The following is a 20139-nucleotide window of genomic DNA, read 5'->3' as shown; positions in this document are numbered from 1 at the left end:
ACCCCTAGGAACCTGACCAGGCCCCTCCCTGTCTCTCAGGAGGGGGACAGCTGGCTTGGCGTCAGTCCATCCTGGCTCCTCACTTGGGATAAGGTCGTCCTCTCCATCATCCCTTCATCCCTGCCTTTGCTCCCTGTTGTCTTAATCTGATCTGGTTTTGTGCGCGTTACCTACTCACTCTTTACCTTTTATCACCTGAAGCCCACCTGCTGGGCCGGTAAGGGGAGACCGAGGGTCTTTGTGGAGGAGAGCACGGGAGAGGGGGGTGTGAGGGAGGTCACCGTCACAGGTAGGGTGGCCTGGGAAGGGTGGGGGCAAGCAGTTGGAAAAGAACATGGGGACAGCGAGCTGCCGTCCTGGTGGCCGGAAGCAAGGCCAACAGCCTCGAGAGCCAAGCCCAGGGGCTTCGTGACCTGCAGAGCGAGGGCAGAGCTCTGCCTCGTGAGTGTGGGCAGGAGGCCACGTTTCCAGGAGGATTAAGATTCAAGAGGTCCAAGGGGAAGAAAGAGTCCCTTGTCCAAGTCTGGCCCAGGCCAAGGAGCCTACGTGAGGCAGACCAAAGAGAGACCCAGGTGGCCCTGGTGGCTCTGAGGTAGACCAGAGCTGAGCAGGCACGAGGCCCTAGGTTCCGTGAGAGAGAAGCTCACGACCGAACATTCTGGAAGGGGCCAGAATGCCCCGCGCCCCGCGCCCCGTGCCCTGTGAGCTGCTCCCACCTGTGGCCACGCCACCTTCCCGCCCCTCTTCCAGCTCCCGCCTCCCAGAGGACAACAGAGGCCTCTTCCCCACATCCCCGGGGACCTGCTCCTTCCTATTCCAGTCCTTGGGAAGAGCAGGATCCAGGTTCCCAGGAACTCCGCGTAGACCCTGGCGGTGGAGGTGGGGGGTTTCAGGGCCACCGCAGCCCAAGCCCACGAAGCTGAGCTTCTTTGGCTTCAGGTGCTTTCCGGCTAGGTCTGTCGGGACGCGACCCTCCACCCTGGAACCCTATTCTGTGAGACGTTTCATCCTGAGAGACAGGAGGGTCTGGCAATCCACCAGCCCAGGGTTACAAAGGACGGCATCTTGTCTGCGTGCCTGACAGGCCAGCGCATCCACCCTCAGGGTCACACCCCAGGAGATCAGAGACCCCGCAGCCGCAGCGTCCCACAGCCTGCAGGGGCTCCGGCAGGGCTCACCGGGGAGGGAGGCAGGCAGAAGGAAGGGGGGGCCCTGTGAAGCCGAGGCAGGGAGAGAGCAGGAAAGGCAGGAGCAGAGAGGAAGGGAAAGAGAAAATGGAACTGACAGGTGCAGAGAGCCCGGAGACTGCCCAGGGCCAAGGGCGAGACAGGAGAGAAGAGGCAGGGACAGGGGAAGGGAGACGGGCGGGGGACAAGAGGCAAGGTGGGGGACACGGACAGCAGAGGCCAGGAGGCAGCGGCGCCCAGGGCATGGCCCCAGCCTCCTTCCTGTACAGTGAGGCGAGTGGGAGTCGGGGTCTGAGACTCGCCAGACGTCACCAGGTACACCTTGCCAGAACGCGGCTCTGACTCGTTCTGGTCGGAAGGAAACTGGCTTGGAACCAAGAATCCTGGGGTCTCCAGGGAACAGAGGAAGAAAAAATGTTTTCATTATTTTATTTTTGGGATAGATAATACAGACACGTGGTACAAAATACCAAGAGCACAAAGGTCAGCAAGTGCTCAGTTCCTCTTCCACAGACGGTCTCCCCTGTTACCTGGTCCTCTTGTGTCCATTTAGAGATGGTCTAAGCAGATATAAGCATGTAGATAGATAGAGTCAATTTTCTATTTTATACAGAAGGAATCACACTAAATACATTACACTTCCCCTTGTTTCTTTCCCCCTAAATCCATTCCACATTAATGATTACAGAGCTGTCTTGCCCTTCTTAAGGACTGTATAGTATTCCACTGTTTAGATGTACAGAAGGTCTCTTCCTTACTATGCTTCAATTTAGGATTTTTTGATTTAATGGTTCGACTTGGGATTTTTTGACTTCATGATGGTATGAAGAGGATGTGCGTTCAGTAGAAATTTCTACTGAAGTTCTTCAAATGTTGATTTTTTTTTTCCTGTTTCGGGATTGAATCAAGAGGGCTTTACACTGAGCTGCATCCCTGGTTCCTTTTTGTTTTTGAGACAGGATCTTGCTAAATTGCTGAGCTGACCTTGAACTTGTGATACTCCTGCCTCAACCTCCGAATAGCTGGGATTACAGGTGTGCACGGTGCTCAGCTTGAATTTTGAATTCTGAATCTTTTTTTTTAAATATTTATTTTTTAGTGTAGTTGGACCCAATACCTTTATTTTATTTATTTATATTTTTGGAGCTGAGGATCGAACCCAGGGCCTCACATGTGCTAGGTGAGCGCTCCACCACTGAGCCAGAACCCCAGCCCCAGAACTTGGAATCTTTTCTAGGGCTAGTGATACGCAATCCGAGACTCTCCAGATGCTGCAGTGGCAGCCACCACAGTCCTTGTTCACCACAGGATCTTGAGGGTGAAGGCTTAGCTACAGTGCACCGTGTTACTGAGCTGGGACGTGTAGTAAGTCAAGTGTATCAATTGCATGTTTGACTTAGTTTACCAGGATGCAGAGGAGCATCTGTGCTGTGATGTTTTTGGGGGGACAGTGTCTTTCTGTATTGTCTGGCTATCCTCAATTCTTACCTCAAGAGACCCTTCTGCTTCAGTCTCTAAGTAGCTGGAAGTATAAGTGTGTGTCCCCTCTTTAGGCTGTGAGATTTTTAAATCATGAAAGACACATTCATAAAAAAGGGCACATAACATATTTATGTACAATTTAATTATAAAGCTAACACTATGTGAACATTATCCAGGTCAAGAACTGAAACATTGGGCTGGGGATATAGCTCGGTTGGTAGGGTGCTTGCCTCACATACACAAGGGCCTGGGTTCAATCCCTAGCACCACCAAAAAAAGAAAGAAAGAAAGAAGACATTGCCGGCATGGTGGCGCACACCTGTAAACCCAACAGCTCAGGAGGCTGAGGAAGGAGGATCTCAAGTTTGAGGCCAGTCTGAACAATTTAGCAAGACCCTAAGCAACTTAAGAAGGGTTGAAGGTGTGGCTCAATGGGAAAGCACTTGTCTAGCATATATAAGGCCTGGGTTTGACCCAGCACTGGGGAAAGAAAAGAAAAAAAAGGAAAAAAATAAATAAAAATTTAAAAAATAAATTAGGAAAAGAAATAAAAGAAATAAAAGATTGCCAGGACCCAGAGCACCTCAAACATCCCCTTACTTCTGTCCTAACTTTTTTTTTAGAAATTATTTCCTTACACTTTCCCCGCTTGGTACGGTGCAGAACTGCGTCTGATGCGTGCCAGCCGGGAGCCCTCCCGTGAGCCACACCTCCACTCCCACCCCTTACTTTTCTTCATGAACATCTCTAACGTTGTAGCTTAGTTTTTATCTGAACAGATTGGAATCTTGAGAGGAAGAGAAGGATGCTGTGCCCAGCCTCTGGGGCCCGGCTTCTTCTGTCACAACCTGCTGTGTTCGCTGTCATTGCTGGACCCTTTTCCAGGGTCCTGATCTCTGTAATCAGTCCCCTATTGATGGGCACCGGGTGTCTCCAGTCTTCTGCTGCTGCAAATAAGGCTGCAATAAGAAAATGTGGTGAATCACACACGTGCAGGTTTATACATAACAGGCTTATGTTTAGGATAAGTTTCCAAAAGTTGAATCACCAGGTTGAAGGGCAACGCACTTTTAACCCATAAGTAGACAGCTATTGTCATAGTGACCTTAATAACACTGCACCTCTTACCCTCCTACCCGCAGTGCATGTCGGTGATCTTTCCCCACCCTGTTGGACAAGTGGGTGACCTGCAGAGTGACACGGAGGCCAGGCAGGCCTGGGGTGGGGTGGCCCTTTGCCCCCACTGGGCTGGTGGCCCATGGGGGTTGGCTGGGTGCTAATGCAATTGCAGGGTGGGTAAGCAGCAGGAAACGGGCAGGCGTCCCCAGAGCTTGAGCCCACAGAGGGGAACCTGACCCCGGACCTCACAGACCCCTCACCCTGGGCCTAAAAGAGCTGGGAAGTGAGGAAATGTCACCCCTCCCATTTTCCTATGAACCGTCCCCCAGGAGCTGTGACAGCGCATGTTCAGAAACGCAGGCCTCACGCCCAGGGCTGGGAAAGTCGGCCCGACCGAGCTGAGCCTGGGCCGGGAAATGGCGTGCACCGAGATGGCTGTCTTGCAACTTCCTCTCAGGGTTGAGACACTTGGGAAAAGGACCCTGGGGCCCCAGCCTGGGTCACTAGGGCCCCTCAGCGCTCCCCAAACTTTGGTCACAGCACTGCTGGCTCCCTAGAGCACGAAGATGGCCAGCAGATACTGGCAGGGCCCTCACATGCGGCTGACAGGGGAGGAAGGCCTTCGCCTCCTGGCCTTCAGGGTGCCTGCTTTCTGGCAGGAGAGGAGCCGGGACACAGTAGATGGCGTGTGTCCCCGCATGCCAGAAAGTAATGGCCACTAGAGAGGAATCGCAGCTGGGAGAAGCCTGGGCTGGGGCACAGCAGGGAGGACCTCCTCCAGGTCACCTTTGAGCAAACCCTAGAGGCAGCTGAGGGAGGGCACCCGGCAGTGTCTGGAGGAGGAGTTCCAAGCAGGGCCCAGCTAGCGCCCATGTCCCAGGAGGGTGAGGTGGTCCCTGGGAACAGAGCCAAAATGGCAGGGGGTGAGGCCAGACAGGGCCAGGTCGGGTAGGACCTTGAAGAGGGGAGTGTGGGATTTGGTTTTAACTCAGATCAAAGGGCCCACTGCAGGGTGCGTGCGCTCCTATCCGAGTCTCAAGCTGGTGCCATGATCATCCCTCAGGTACGGAGGCGGCCACTGAGGCTCAGAAGTGGCTCAGTCAACCCAGGCCTTGGGGAGATGCACGCTCAGGTCTGCCTGAGACCTTGACCCTCGCTGGCCACCACGGCAGATGCTCCTGAGGCGCAAGCCAGGCTGGCCCTGACTGAGCCCCTACTGTCTACCTGCCTTGGCCCCTTCCCCTTCCTTGTTCCTGGGGGGCAGACCTGGTCAGTGCCACCTCACAGATGGGGGGATGCAGCCCAGGGAGGTGAGGGGGCTTGCCCAAGGGCACGAGGCTGGCAGTGGGGCCAGAGCTGCTGCAGAGTGGCCCGAGGGCCTGTGTTCTGGAGCTGAGCCTGTGGGTCTCTTGCGGGTATTTCCCCAGGAGCCTTCCTTAGCTCTCAGGCCTCTAAGCCTGCGCTGGGCCTCCAACACGGGGAGCTGGCAGCCTCCCCCTCCTCCACCCCACGCAGCCCCAACCCCACCCCAGCCAGAAGGCGCTGCTCAACATTCCCAGAACCTCTTTCTCAATCTCCCACAGCCTTGGCTCACAGGCCCACGGCCCTCCACACCCCTGGGCCTCTCTTTTAAGGCTCACCTCCTTCAGGCTGCCTCCTCAGACTGCCCCCTTCCCGGTTTGCCCCATCTTTCCTCAGTCTCTCCTTCCACTCGGGTGCCCCAGCCCTGCAGCCCCAGGCACAAACCCCCAGAGCACCTGCCTCCCCAGAGTCCTGCCTCCTCAGAGTCCAGGCGCTGGGATTTGAAGCCCCCCCTCCACCACACCCTTGTCTCGGGCTGACCAGGCCTACAGATGGGGCGCTCACCTCCTGGCCACATCACTCAGCCTCCGGCACCTCAAACCCACCGCCACCCACAGCGACTTCCGTCTGCTCACCACGGGCAGCACCACACCAGCTCACTGAGGAGGAGCTGCTTCCCCACCCAGACCCTCCTCTGTGGAGCCCCCTCTGCCCTCCTCTGCCCTCTAGGTCCCCTGGTCTCTATGCTCACCAGGATCTTCCCCCCAGGGATTGGCCACAAGGCCTCTGGGGAGTTCGTCCCTCTCTCCAGAGCTCAGGCACCCTGTTCTACAGGTCCTGGAGCGGTGCTAGGTCAACTAAAGGCTACTCTGTGCAAGTCTTTACCTGGTATACAGTAGGGTTCCAATTAGTGCATGTTGGAACTAAAGTCCATCCTCGGTTGGCCTTTACAAATGCTTACTGAGTCCTGCAGAGATCAGGTCTTCACCTCTGAAGACCTTAAATACTATCCCTGACCCTCCTCTCTCATTCTGTGGCTGAGGGCAAGATACTTCTTGGGGCCTCAGTCTCCTCATCTGCAAAATGGGAACAGCAATGGGACACACCTCATGGGCCTGTGAGAACGCAGGTATGATGTCTGTGTGTGACTAGGTGCCCGCCAGAGGGAAGGAAGCTCAGCCCTGTCCCCAGGGCTCAGCATCTCGGTCCTCAGCCCCTTGGAGTTCTCACCCCAGGCCTCTCCACTGCTCCTGGGAAAAGCAGAAATGTGGGGAGCCAGGAAGCTGGTAGAGCAGAGGCCTGAGACAGCCTCTCTGCCCACTGGACAAGGCCCCACCACCCTGGGGGTCAAGGCTGCACGTCCCTCTCACCCTCCTTGAGCAACCAGCTATTGGGAGGAGAGCCAGCCCAGGAGAAGGGCCGGGGTAGGGACCCTGTGGTAGGACAAGCAAAGCTCTTTGAAAAGAAAAGAAAAACAAACAAACTAAGAGTTACTGAGTTCTGCTGTAGGCTGAGAGGCCACGGGCAGGAGTTATCTCCATTTTAAAGACCAAAACCAGCTCAGGGTGGGTGCTTCCACGGGCTCCAGGCCACACAGGGACTAAGGGCCAGAATCAGTACTTAAGCCCAGGCTTGTCTTACCCGCAAACCTGAGCTCGGCCCAAAGCTGCCTTGGGTCTATGAGTGTGGAGGAGGTGAGCGGACTCTAGTGGACCACTGAGATGGTCGCCGAATTCATCTTGGAGTCTACGGGGCCCAAGGTCAGTGCAGAGTGGCCCAGAGGTCTGGCTAGGGCTGGGGGCAGCCAGGGTGCTGGAGCAGGAGGCCAGACCTGGAGGAGTTAACTGCATGAGGGGCCTGAGTGAATCAGAGGCTCCGCAGGCTGCGATGGAAATTCCCTGTGCATGGCGTGTGTGGTCACCCAGAAAAGGGAAACGGTGCTTTTCGGAGCAGAGGACAGCGGGGGCTGGAGCCCGGGAGCAGACGCCTGGCCGGGTGGGGCTGGCGAGCATATTAGGACCAAGGAAGCCTCACCTCTGGGTCTGTTCCAGGCCCTAGGAGAGAAGTGGAGGTGAGGAGCCACCAGGCCAGGCGAAGCCTGGTCGTGCTATGGCATGTCCATGGGCCTTGACAGATGGGCAGGAGTTCACAGCAGGGACCGGCCCTCCAGGCCATGGGAGCTGAGAAGCCAAGGCACGGGGCTGTGACTCAGCACTGAGCTCCCATCACCCTGCTCTTGCTGGAGAACTCCTTCCTGTCCTTCAGGGCCCATCCCAAGTAGCAGTGCTCCCCCCCCCCCCAGGCAGCGTCCCACAGCCTCAGTTTCTACCTTGAAGGTCACAGGACTTGTCTGAAGTCCCCATAGGACTATGGGTTCCCCCAGGGCAAGAGCTGAGCCCTAGCTATATAGACAGCTCACACCCAGGACCAGCTGGCTCCAGGTATTTGTGACAATTCACAAAATTGAAATCTGCGGCTCAGAGAGGAGAGGTGGGACTCCGTGGACCAGCTGGCTGCGGCAGGAGGCGATCACCCAGGGGTTTCCCTCGGCGGGATGTGGCCAGAGGGAAGGAATGGGGCAGGGCCTGTGGCAAAGGCAGGGGCCAGTGGGCACCCATGGCGGGGCTAGGGAAGGCCATGTGGCCCTGGAGTCCAAGGCCTGAGCTCCAGACCCCTCTGCTCCATCCTTGTCACAGTGCTGGGAAGTGTCCACCCTTCTGGGAGAGAGACTGAGGTACACAGTGGAGCCAGGGGTCAGAAGAGCGAGGCCGTGGGCTTAGATTTTCCTTGTGGAATCTAGAATCTCAGTCCAGACCCTTTAGCCGCAGACCCATGGTCCCCCCTGAGCCTCAGTTTCCAACTTATGACAGAGATGACAAAACAGGCCTTTTCTGAGGGGAATACAGACGAAGGGGAGCGGTCAACCTCGTGTCAATGCGAGGGACACTGCCACCAGGGATGGTCATATGCTCTCTCTCCCTGTCACTGCTGCAGCACCAGCCGACACACCAGCTCCTAAGCAGTGTTGAGCTGTGGTCTCCACCCTTGTCCATCTGTCCCCACCCAATCTGCCCTGCACAGGGGCCTACAACCCACACCTGCCTGATGAGGGGGCTGACAACGAGTAGGGTGATGGCCTCCGGCCAGAAGCAACCCTCGGATACAGAGGAGCACACCCCATCTCCTGACCCCCTACTTGTCTGCTGTGAAGGTCAAAGGCACCCAAAGGAGCCGCCCTCAGGCAAGGGCCAGCAGCATGGCGCCCATTGGGGTTGGAGCTTTTCCAATCCTGAAGGGGAACTGAGAACTGTGGGAATGTGCCTCGTGCAGACGGGGGTGGGCTGGGTCCAGTGTGTGTGGTGGGGGGGCGGGGAGCTGCTTCAAGGAGCTCACACTTACAGGGTCCTGGGGTAAAGAGGAGAAGCGGAGCCCTGGGCAGGTGGCTACGGGGTTGGGGGTCACCATGGGGTGGCTTCAGGTTGTCCAAGCTGGCCAGGCAGTAGGAGGTTGGGGTGCTGTGTGGGAAGGAAAGAGGAAGCCATGGGGGGGCACTGCCGGGGATGGAGTGGGAGTGGGGGCTGGGGGCCTGGAGCCACTTTGGCCACAGCTACTTCACTTCTCCGGGTTTCGGTTTGTAAATAGCTGCTGGCTCTGTGCAGGCAGGATGGGCCCTGTCCCTTCTGTGGCCTGTGTCCAGGGAGGCCCAAGTTTCAAGAGCTGCAGATGCTCACACAGAAATTTGAGGACCCAAGGGGGCTTCGAGCCTATTAGCCTTCGGCCTGGGTGGGTGGGTTCTGGGGTCCACCCTGGGCAGCCTGACCTGTGGTCACTGTAGTGATGCAGCTGGGCCAGAGTTCTGCAGAATTGATGACTTGGCCACATGGGGCTTATTTATAACTGGGCCTTTGTGGCCAGAAGCAGCTGCTGTGCCGCAGACTCAGCACTCAGGCTGGCCGTGGGCACAGGATGGTAAGGGCCAGCCTGGCCCAATGGCCCCTCAGCCTGGGCCTCAGGATCTGTGGGACCTCTGAGGCCTCTTTGGCTGGGCCCGGTCCCTGTGCTATGATGGTAGATCTTGGGTTTAGGGGGAGCTCCTCGTGGGGCAGGCATCTCAGAACGTCCTGGACCAAGGGGGTGGCTGATTCAATCAGTGGACTGGTCAGGCCCCAGGGGCTTGCTTGGGCCTTGGCCTTTCTGCGAAGATGTTCCTCCTCCAAAGGCCAGACGCCGTCAGCAAACTCAACAAGAAGCAAAGTCATCTCCCCTCCCTTTCTTGCAATATCAGCTTAAAACAAAACAAAACAGATTCAGGAAGACAGCAGCACTGAATCCCAAGACCTGACCCTAATGATGACCCTCTAGGCAGACTGACAGGTGGGGAAAGGCACAGGTCTCCAAGGACCCCTGTGTCACACTCCAGGGGCCTCCATCCCCTTGGCAGATGGGAAGCCGGGCCCCGCCCCCACCCTGCACATGACCACGTCTTCCTTTGATGGGTGTCAGACCCTTTCCTGGGGTTTGCCGGGATGAAGAGGTTCCTACAACCTTCCTCCCATGTTGGAGTCCTTCTGAATCAACTTGTCGCCCGCTATGTCCCTCTGTCCCTCCACTCTCTCTGTTCACACTGGTCCTGGCCCCCATTGCCAAGCCTTGTTTCATCTGGCCCCCACCTGGCATGTGCTCTCCTACCCCCTCCTGCCTCTCCAGTCCCCCTCCCTAGGTCTTCCCCACACCGCACCTGGGAGGCCCAGCCTCAGTGCCGTCCCCAGAGCTTTGCCTCTTGGGAAGTAAAGTTCAATGAGTGGGCAGAAATGGGCTAGGATTCTCCCTCCTGGTGCCATGTACTAGAAAAAGAAAAAGAGGCCTGAGTGGGTGAGAGGTGGCCAGTGGTGCTCAGCTCCAGACAAAGCCGAGCCCAGAGCCACGTGCCCTGACTCCCAGCCTGGAGCTCTCACCCCGGCCCTCTGGCCTCCTGGACCACTGCTCGGCCCTGCCTGGCCCCTTCCCCTTGGTGGAAGCTGTTGGGGAAGGGAGGGGTAGGGGTTTCATGTGGGGGGAACTCAGGCCATCTACTGGCCAGGTCTGGGGCCTGGGGGGTTGTGGGCCCACTTAGGCTCCTCTGGGCAGGGTCAGGGTGCCCAGCCTGGAGCCGCCCTGGCTGCAGCTGCCCCTGTTTCCACATCGGCAGCAGCAAGGCCGGCGCCTGAGAAAACAGGAAGCGCCCAGTCACCACAGGAAGCATGTGTGCACTGCCTCCCCACCCCCGGCCCATTGCAAAACGCCAACAGCCCCATTACCACAGGCACCGCACAGGGGCTAGGAGAAATGCTCCTGCCACCTTGCCTGCCGAGGAGCTGGACAGACTCCCCCCGTGGGCCAGGCCTCAGAGCGCTGTCCAGCTGCGACCTGGAGGAGCCCGGAATCTACCTGGGGACCAGAGCCTCAGGCCTTCCTTCCTCTGGATTCTCAGCCCAATCCCCAGATGGGCCTAAGCCAGGCCTACTTTGGCTACCCTTTAATCCAAATACGGGGTCAGGGGTCACAGAGACACCATTCTGTGACCTACTATTTGGCATTTGAGGGCTGCCAGGCCTTCAGACATGACAAGGCCTGTTCCCAAGCCTTACTGAGGCGTTGACCCAGAGCTCTCCACCCCACCACCCTAGGGAGCCTGCTGCTGCCAAATCCACACCTGCCTCACTCTCTGCCCAGGCAAGACGCTGCCTGCCCCCGAAGGTCCTGCCTTTGAGAGGCTGGGTCCCTCCCCTTCCTCCCCTTGCTGCCCAACTCACCTCTGTTTCTGGCCCCTAGGCCCAGCCCCTGGAAGGAGACGGGAGTCCAGCAAGGTTGAGGCCGGGTGCCTGGGAGGCCTGTGTTCCTCCAGCCCCGGGGGACAGCAAGGAAAAGAGAAGAGAGCAGAGCATTTCATGGCTATAATAAATCAAAGGGGGAAGTCAGAACAGGAGAAATAAGAAACTTCCCTAGCCTGGGCACAGGGACCTGCCAGGCAGCAGCCCCCAGACACCCCAAGGCCTTCCCTCCCCTTCCCTCCTTCCTCCTGCCTCCCTAGCTAGCACCCAGATCTCTCCTCTGGCGCAGGTGCCCCACCTGCCCAGAGACTCTCCCTGGGCATCCAATGACCCGGTTCACGGTGATCCCTGGACCAGGTGCCTCTGTGCTCAAGTTTCTTCCTGAGAGGCACAAAAATCCCTGGGTCGTGCTGGTCTGGGGACATGAATGTAGGCTGCCTAGCAGAGAGGCATGAAGATAGTGACCACCATGAACCAAAGACCCTCAGAGGACGAAGGGAGGGGAAGGGCATCTGAGATTTGCTATGAGACTGTCGGGCTGTGAACATGTGTCTGTGGGAGAAGACAGCACTTCTCCGAGCAGAAGCTGGGCTGGCCCCGGACTGTGACAACAGGCAAGGTCTCTACTCAGCCCGGTCCCTCTTCTTCTCCCAAGCCCTGGGGGCCTGTGGTCCACAGTGCTCGCACGGGGTATACACAGCCACAGAACAGAACCACGGCCTGCTGCCCTGGCCTAGAGCGTCCACTCAGGTAGAAGACTGAGAGGGGAAATGTTTTAAAAAGGGGTCGGGGGATCCCACTATTAAAGAAAAGGTTGAAAACTTGTGTGAGTTTCTAGGTAAAATCAGAAATTTCAGACAAATTTTGGCTAGTTTTAGGACCACTATGAACCATGTCCCCTACGCCCCTGAGACATTCCTCCTGCTCCTTGGCTATCAGCAAGCAAAGATGGAGGCTCCAGATGCCTCTACTTGAAGCTGGCCTGAGATGGTGAGCTCACTCCCTCACTCCAGCTCTCTGCTGTCACTGAGCCACCTCTCCTCCTGATGATATCTCCTAAGTGCCACCAGCCTGAAGCTCTTGGGAGGGTGTGGCAGGCATGGGGACACCCTGAGGCTCTGTTTCCTAGTCGGAGGACAGGGAGCACACCACTGTAGGCAGTGACTACAGGAGTCCAGGCTCTGGAGCATGTGTAGTGGGTGACCCTGGGCAAGTGACTTCACCTCTCTGAGCCTCAGTTTTCCCCATTCGAATGCCTAAGTCGAAAGTCTGCAATGAGGGACATATGAGAGGTTGTGGAATGGGGCCTCGGGTGATCGTGTGGCCAGCATCACACCACAGTCCCCCTCCTGCCTCCTCCCAGAAGTCCCCACTTCCTCCCTCTGCTCCCTCTCACCTGCCTGAGTCAGGTGAGAACCTTGGCTCCCTTCTGTTCTCTAGCCCCCCAGGGCCCCTGGCCTCACCCTGACCCTTCCTAGTCTGGGACAATGCTGGAGCTGAACTTCTCGGCTCCCACCCAAGGGACTCCCTCCTTAAGACAAAAACTTGGAGGCCCCAACTTCTGCCCTGGCAAGGGCTCCTCCCTTTCAGCCAGGACTGTTTTAACAGCTGGTGGATTCATCAGGCAATGTCTTAATTTTTGCATCTGCAAGATTATCTGCCTTTCTCAGATGAGAAGACTGGGGTTCAGAATGGCTGGTGCCAGGTCATCTGGCTAGAGAGGAGCAGTTTTCAAATGAGAACTCAGTTCTCCAGTCAGCCAGCCGCACAGAGATTCTATGTGAACCATAAGTAGAGTGGCGCCTCTTCTCATCTGGAGAGCAACTTGGAATTTTTGGAGGGTCACTACCACCCAGGCCCTTGGCCACTCGGCTTCTCAACCGTAGCACTCGTTCCAGATTCTCCGACTTCTCCTGATCCAAGCTGGAGAATGTCAAAGTTGGAAAAACTCCAGCCTCAGGCGCCCATGAGAACAAAGAGTATAAAATCCAGAAGGGTGTGCAGCCTCCTGGTTTATGCCCTTGGCTCCTCACCCTGGGCAGGCACACAGTGGGCCAGTAGCACTTAACCTCAAAAGTGACAAAGCAGCATTCCCTGTGGCTAGAACGGGGACGAATGTTTGCGGGTTTCAATCCCAGGTCTGCATCTGAGAACCGAGTCACTGGATGGGGGACTTGACCCTAATGTGAGGAGAAAAGTGAGTCCCCTGGTGTGGAGATGCTGCAGGAGGGACATTGGCTTCCAACAGCCCAGGGTTGGTCCCCCTCCTTGCACACTCTCAGCTCTGACCGGGATTACTCCCACTCCACAGGTGAGGGAGGTCGGGGAAGGAGGCTGCTCAAGGGCCTTCTGGGGATGAGCCAGGAGGTGGCGGCTGGCCCGTGAGTGGCGGAGTGCCTCGCGTGCAGAACAGGACCACAGCCCTGATCAGAGGCCTGTTCTCGCCGGCCCCGGTTCTATCCCAGCGGCGTGGGGGAGGGGAGATGGGGCTCCTACCCCCATTTTCCCGCCGAGATAACCGAGGCGTGGAGCCCGGCTGTCACCTGTCCCTTGTCCCGAGCGGGGCGGTAGGCTGGCCCCCACCCCCACCGTTCCCCTGGCTCCCGGGCCAGGATGCCCAGCTGGGGGGGGGGGCCTCCGCCGGCGAGGTGCGGGGGCGGGGAGGCGGCGCCCCGCACCGTCTCGCCGCAGGACCGACCTCGGCCCTTATCTGCTCCGGCAGCTTCCGCCCCCGCCCGCCGCAGGCCAGGCCCCGCCCCCGCCTCCGGAGCCGGACCCAGGGCCCAGGGGAGCCGAGCTGCGGCCGCTGCTGCCCAGCCGAGCGCACCGCGCCGGCCCCCAGGTGGGCAGCGGAAGTGATCACCCGGGGCGCCCCCACCCTGCCCGGGATGCCCACCCCAGCCCCGCGAGGGCTCCCGGCCAGGCCGCCCGCCCCGAGTGGAAAGGGAGGGGTCCCTTGAAGCCCCAGGGACACGAGGAGCGGGTCCGTCTACACCGGTTCTCGGGGCCCAAGACCCCCCCCCCCCCACACACACACCGTGTCCACTAGCGAGGTCTTCCGAGTGGGAGGGGAAAGAGAAAGGTGAAGACACCTGAGAGAAAGTGAAAAGCAAGCCACAGACTAGGATGTGAGCCCTGCACCAGGGGGGCGGGTCCACCCCGAAATCCATGCACAGTTCTTGCCCCCATCTTGCAGAAAAAGAGCAAGGGATCCAAGAGAAGCACAGACAAAAGTCACCAAGAGGCAGAAACAGAAGGGGAGACACATTGTCCAATAAACATCTTAGGGATGCTCAACGTCCAGTGAGGAGGGAAATGCAAATGAAGACCACCTCGAGTTGCTATTTTACACCATTAGAAGGGCAAGAGTAACCAGGCTGGCAGCACCCAGAGCTGGAGAAGAGGCGGGGCACAGGAGGGCCCTGCGCTGCCAGTCAGAGCGCAACTCCAGATAACCACTGGGGAAAACAATCTGCTTGTACCTTACAAAACTGAAAGATAGCAGAGGCTGTCACCCAGCAAACTCTCCCAGGCATAAAATCCAAAGAGGCTCTTGCACATACTCTGAGAAACACACACAGACCAGAATGTTCACAGCTGCATGTTTTTGAGTAGAGTGTCTGGAAATAACCAAGTGCCCATTAACGAGAGTGGATAAATAAATTACAGTAGATTGACTCAAACAATGGCACACCCTTCAGCAGAGCAAGCAAAGGACCCACGTGGCACACAACATCAGGAGTGACCCAGTACCATAGTATGCAGGGGAGAAAGTCAGTCCCTGAAGATAGGTCTCCTTCTGGTGAAGTTCAAAACCAAGCCAAATCGTATCTTTATAAATAATAGTGTGATTCCTTCCAGTACTTTTCCTATTAGTGGAGGAGATGATTATCCTGAGTCTAAAAGACTCAAGGCTATCTGTTGAGAAACTATTAGAACCCTGAAAATGAAATTGGTTTACAAGGTATAAAAGGAATACATCAAGGAGCTGGGGCTGGGGCTTAGTGGTAGAGCACTTGCCTAGCATGTGTGAGGCACTGGGTTTGATTCTTAGCACCACATATAAGTAAATAAAATAAAGGTCTATCAACAGCTACAAAAATAAATTAATAAATAAAGGAATACATCGAAATAATCTGCCTTCTTGTACACTACAGAGCCATTCAAAGTGTAATGGGAAATCGGCTTTTCAAAATATCCACAAAAATGTAAAATAACTAGAAGTAAATTTGTTAATAATTATTCAGGACTTCTAATATGAAAGAAAATTGCAGAGCAGTTATTTTTAAAAAATAAGAAAAGCTAAATCAAAATTTTGCCTAAACATACATATAGGTGTGAGAAAACAGCACGAGGGTGTGACTTGGTGGTTGGGCACTAGCCTAGGATGCATGGGTCCCCCCTCCAGAACTGGAAAAGAAAGAGAAAGACCAATCAGATCATTCCAAAATTCAGGTTCCCTCAAACAGGAATCAAGGAGATTGGGGGTGGGGGGCAATAACAAGTGAGCAAATATGTAAAGAAACAAAGAAATTAAATTAAAAAGGGCCCCACAAGGGCCAAGATGAGAGTGGCATAGATGCACAAGGATGTCACACCAACTTGCCTACCTGTGATGGGCGCCTGGGAAAGGGAGGACTGAATGGATGTGTATAGACTTTTATTCAGAGTGTGGGCAAAAGCTTGTCCGTTTTCCAAGAGCCCATGCTGGCAGGACAAAGAGGAAGCTTATGGATACAGGGCCCCAAAGATACACCGGCACTGAGTGTCTTCAGGCTGCGTGAACCAGGAAGGCTTCAGGGAGAAGCAGGATTTCACCTCAGGGAGCTGGTGAAGAGCACTTCCCAGGCCTGCCTGGGGTGAGATGGGGGCTCCACCACTTGCAAAAGCAGAGAGCCTGCCTTAGCAAGTAGTGTGAGCTCTTGGGCATCATGGAACCGTTGCTGAGTGGCAGGGGGAGAGGCGGGGGGCCTGCAGAGTCACTGGGCAATGTCTGGTTCAGGATTCAGGAGAGGAAGCACCCCAGGAATGAGGAGGATGGCCAGGCCACTCCAAGAACAACCTGAGAAAGGTTCCAGAAAGGCCTATCCCTTTCAGAAAGGCCGAGTCTGAGTCCTGGGGGAGAGCGTGCCTGTGCCTCTTTGTGGCTCACCTCTCTGAGAGCCAGGTGCCTTTCTGTAAGAGACTGCCACCTACCCGCTGATCCCACAGAAAGCCCTGAGACAAGAAGGTGGGCTGCTTTCCCTTGGGAGGCTGCACTCTGGAAGCTTTCTCACAGCCGCTGTCTGGTCAGCAGGCTCAGGGGTGGTCCACCTTCTGGGAACCTTTTCCAGGGCAGAAGTCTTCTTGCTCCCCAGTAAAGCTGCTGGAGAAAGGAACAGCATTTAAATTCAGATCCAAAGGAACAGCATTTAAATTCAGATCCGGGCATCCCAGAGTGGAGTGAAGAAATGGATTTCCAACTTCCAGATCCCAGACACCATGCAGAGCCACGCCATGTCTAGGCCCATCCTATCACCTAGGCCCATCCCATCACCATCCCACCAGGAAATCCCTGAGGCCCCCAAATCACTTGATAAATGTTTCAGAAAATGCTCATTTGTGCTTAGCAGGGAGAGGAGATGGTGACCCCACCCTGACTAATGTATCTATTCTTTTCATTACTTTTACATTTTCTTTATACCCATATATTCACACACCCAAAGAATATTAGTATGCTGCCAGGTGCAGTGACACAGGCCTGTAATCTCAGTGACTTTGGAGGCTGAGGCAGGAGGATCAACAGTTCGAAGCCAGCCTCAGCAACTAGGAGAGGCCCTGAGCAACTTAATGAAAACATGTCTCAAAATTAAAAAATATAAAATGGGATGGGGATATGGCTCAGTGGTTAAGTACTCCTAGGTTCAATCTCTACAGAAGGAGAAGGAGAAGGAGAAGGAGAAGATTATTATTAATATCTAACCTTTCTATGAAACTTCCCATTGTCAGTCTTAAATGCTTTGTGTGTATTCATTCATTTAATCCTCACTACAATCTGATACAGTAATCCATTTTATAGATGAGAAGGCTGAGGTATAGACATTAAATAATTTGCCCCCAGAAATCTGACACCAGAATCTTTTTTGTTGCACTTTAAATTTTTTAATTTATTCTACATTTTTATTTATGATCATACATTACAGTAGGACTCACGGTGACATATTTCTACTTGTACATAACACAATTTGGTCAACTTCCCTCCCCAGTAACCTCCTCCTTTCCTTCCCTCCTCTCTCCCCCTGAACCTCATCCCTTACTCTACTAGTTTACATGAACTCCCTTTTAAAATTATTTTTTTCTCTCTAGCTTCTACATATGAGAGAGAACATACAACCCTTGACTATCTGAGTCTGGTTGATTTGCCTCAAAATGATGCTCTTCAGTTCCATCCAGTTTCCTGCAAATGACATAATTTTGTTCCTCTTTATTACAGTAGATTTACTCAAACAATGGCACACCATTCAGCAGAGCGGGCAAAGGACCCCTGTCACATCTCAAGCTGATCTTCTTTTGAGTTTTCTTACACATATATGTATGTTTAGGCAATATTTTGTTTGATTTAGCTTTTTCTTATTTAAAAAAGCTCTACAATTTTCTTTTATATTAGGAGTCTTAAATAATTACTAACAAATTTACTTCTGGCTATTTTACATTTTTGTGGATATTCTGAAAAGCCTGTTTCCCATTGCACTTTGAATGGCTCCGTAGTATACAAGAAGGCAGATTATTTCGATGTATTCCTTTATTTATTTATTTTTGTAATGTTGATAGACCTTTATTTTATTTATTTATATGTGGTGCTGAATTAAAACTCCTCGGTGTCATATGGTGATTCCATTCCTGTTCTTTTGAGGAAACTCCATACTGATTTCCATGATGGTTGTACTAATTTACAATCCCACCAACAGTGTGTAAGTGTTCCTCTTAATCCACATTCTTGTCAGCATTTAGTATTACATGTCTTCTTGGTGGCTACCATTAAAACTGGAGTGAAATGAAATCTCAGTGTACTTTGTGTGTTTGTGTGTATGTGTGTGTGTGTGGTGCTGGAGATTGAACCCAGAGCCTTGCACATTTGAGGCAAGCACTCTACCAACCGAGCTATAGCCCCCAATCCTGAAATCTCAGTGTGGTTTTGATTTGCATTTCCCTGATTGCTAAAGACGTTGAATATTTTTTCACATTTTTATTATCATTTGAATTTCTTCTTTTGAGCCTGGCATGGTGGTGCACATCTGTAATCCCAGCTACCTGGGAAGCTGAGGCAGGAGGATTTCAAGTTTGAGTCCAGATTGTACAACTTAGTGAGACCCTGTCTCAAAATAAAAGATAAAACATGCTGGGCATGGTGGCACACACCTATAAACCTAGAGGCTCTGAAGTTCAAAGTTCAAGTTCAAAGCCAGCCTCAGCAACAGTGAGGTGCTAAGCAACTCAGTGAGTCCCTGTCTCTAAATAAAATACAAAATAGGGCTGAGGATGTGGCTCAGTGGTTGAGTATCCGAGTTCAATCCCTGGTATCTCCCCCCAAAAAAGATAAAACAGGCTGGGGCGGGGGCAGTAGCTCAGTGGTGGAGCACTTGCCTAGCATGGGTGAGGCACTGGGTTGGATCTCAGCATCACATAAAAATAAGTAAACAAAAATAGATATTAAAAAAGAAAAGGCTAGGATGCAGCTTGGTGATAGGGCCCCCTGGGTTCAATTCCCAGTACCACAAACAAAAACAAAACTTTTGAGACATGGCTGTTTAGTTCATTTGCCCATTTATTGATTGGGCTATTTGGGGGTTTTTTGGTGCTAAGTTTTTTGAGTTCTTTATTCTGGATATTAATCCTCTGTTGGAATTGGAGCTGGCAAAGATTTTCTCAGTTTTTTGTTTTATTTTGTGCTTTGTTTTGGTACTGGGGATTTAACCCAGGGGCGCTTTACCACTGAGCACATCCCCAGCCCTTTTCAATGTTTTCTGTTTTGAGGCGGGGTCTCACCAAGGGCCGTGCTAAATTTCCAAGGTGATCCTCCTGCCTCAACCTCCGGAGGCTCTAGGATTACAGGTGTGCACCAACACCCCGGGCTTCTCCCATTTTGTGGACTCTCTTCACACTTGCTCTTTTTACTGTGTAGAAGCTTTTTAATTTGCTGCCATCCCATTTATTCAGCCTTGGTATCATTTCCTGAGCTGTAAGAGTTCTCTTGAGGAAATCATTGACTTCACTTAGATGTATGGTAGTGCCCTATGCAGTTGCAAACTTTCTGACTTAATTCCTAGATCTTTCATGATCCACTCTGAGTTGACTTTTTTTTGTATTTTTTCTCTTTTTCCTGGTACTGGGGTACTCTGCCACTGAGTCACATCCCTACCTCTTTTTTTTTTATTTTTATTATTTTTTGAGAGAGAGAGAGAGAGAGAGAGAGAGAGAGAGAGAGAATTTTAATATTTATTTTTTTAGTTTTCGGTGGACACAACATCTTTGTTTGTATGTGGCACTGAGGATCCAACCCGGGCCGCACACATGCCAGGCGAGCACGCTACCTGAGCCACATCCCCAGCCCATCCCTACCTCTTTTTATTTCTTATTTTGAGAAAGTATTGTAAATCGCCCAGGCTGGCCTCAAACTTGGGATCCTCCTACCTCAGCCTCCCAAGTCACAGGGATTATAGGTGTAAGCCACTATATCAGCTTGAGTCAACTTTTGTGCAGAGTGAGAGAGAGGGACCTAGTTTCACTAGAGACAGAGATACAATTTTTATATGTAGCGAGATTTTATATGTAGTGAGAGATTATGAGATTTTATATGCATAAAATTTTACACAGTTACATAAAAGTGATCATATACTTATTTAAACATAATTTCTCTATTATTATGACTTATATTTTGGTACTGGGGATTGAACCCAGGGGCACTTTACCAGTTATGCCCCCAGTCCTTTTATAATTTTTAAAAATTTTTCTCTAAATAATTTTTTTTATTAAATTGCTGAGGCTGGCCTTGAACTTGGGATCCTCCTGCCTCAGCCTCCTGAGTAGCTGGGATTACAGGTGCTCACCACTGAACCTAGCTAGATATGGTTTTCCTTTAACAGTTTTCCTTCCATGAAATTCATGATGGGGGAGTGACACATGAACTTACATATACCAATACTTGTAATCATGTATATGAAGTTTCACCATTATTTTATTTAAAAAAAAATTTTTTTAGT

At 53.2% G+C, this 20139-nt stretch overlaps 1 long non-coding RNA gene across 1 annotated transcript; it reads right to left on the bottom strand.

Moving 5' to 3' along the window:
- Positions 1 to 1602: 1602 nt before the first annotated feature.
- On the bottom strand, positions 1603 to 16367 carry LOC110598628 (uncharacterized). Its single transcript, XR_005733510.2, has 3 exons — positions 16097 to 16367; positions 10883 to 11021; positions 1603 to 3628 (listed from the first exon to the last, which is right to left on the bottom strand). It is a non-coding gene; the product is annotated as an uncharacterized LOC110598628 (long non-coding RNA).
- Positions 16368 to 20139: the final 3772 nt, after the last annotated feature.

The sequence above is a fragment of the Ictidomys tridecemlineatus genome, chromosome 4, assembly GCF_052094955.1.
Source record: "Ictidomys tridecemlineatus isolate mIctTri1 chromosome 4, mIctTri1.hap1, whole genome shotgun sequence".
Lineage (NCBI taxonomy): Eukaryota > Metazoa > Chordata > Mammalia > Rodentia > Sciuridae > Ictidomys > Ictidomys tridecemlineatus.
The sequence above is the reverse complement of the archived record's forward strand: the minus strand, read 5'-3'. Positions and strand labels throughout refer to the sequence as shown.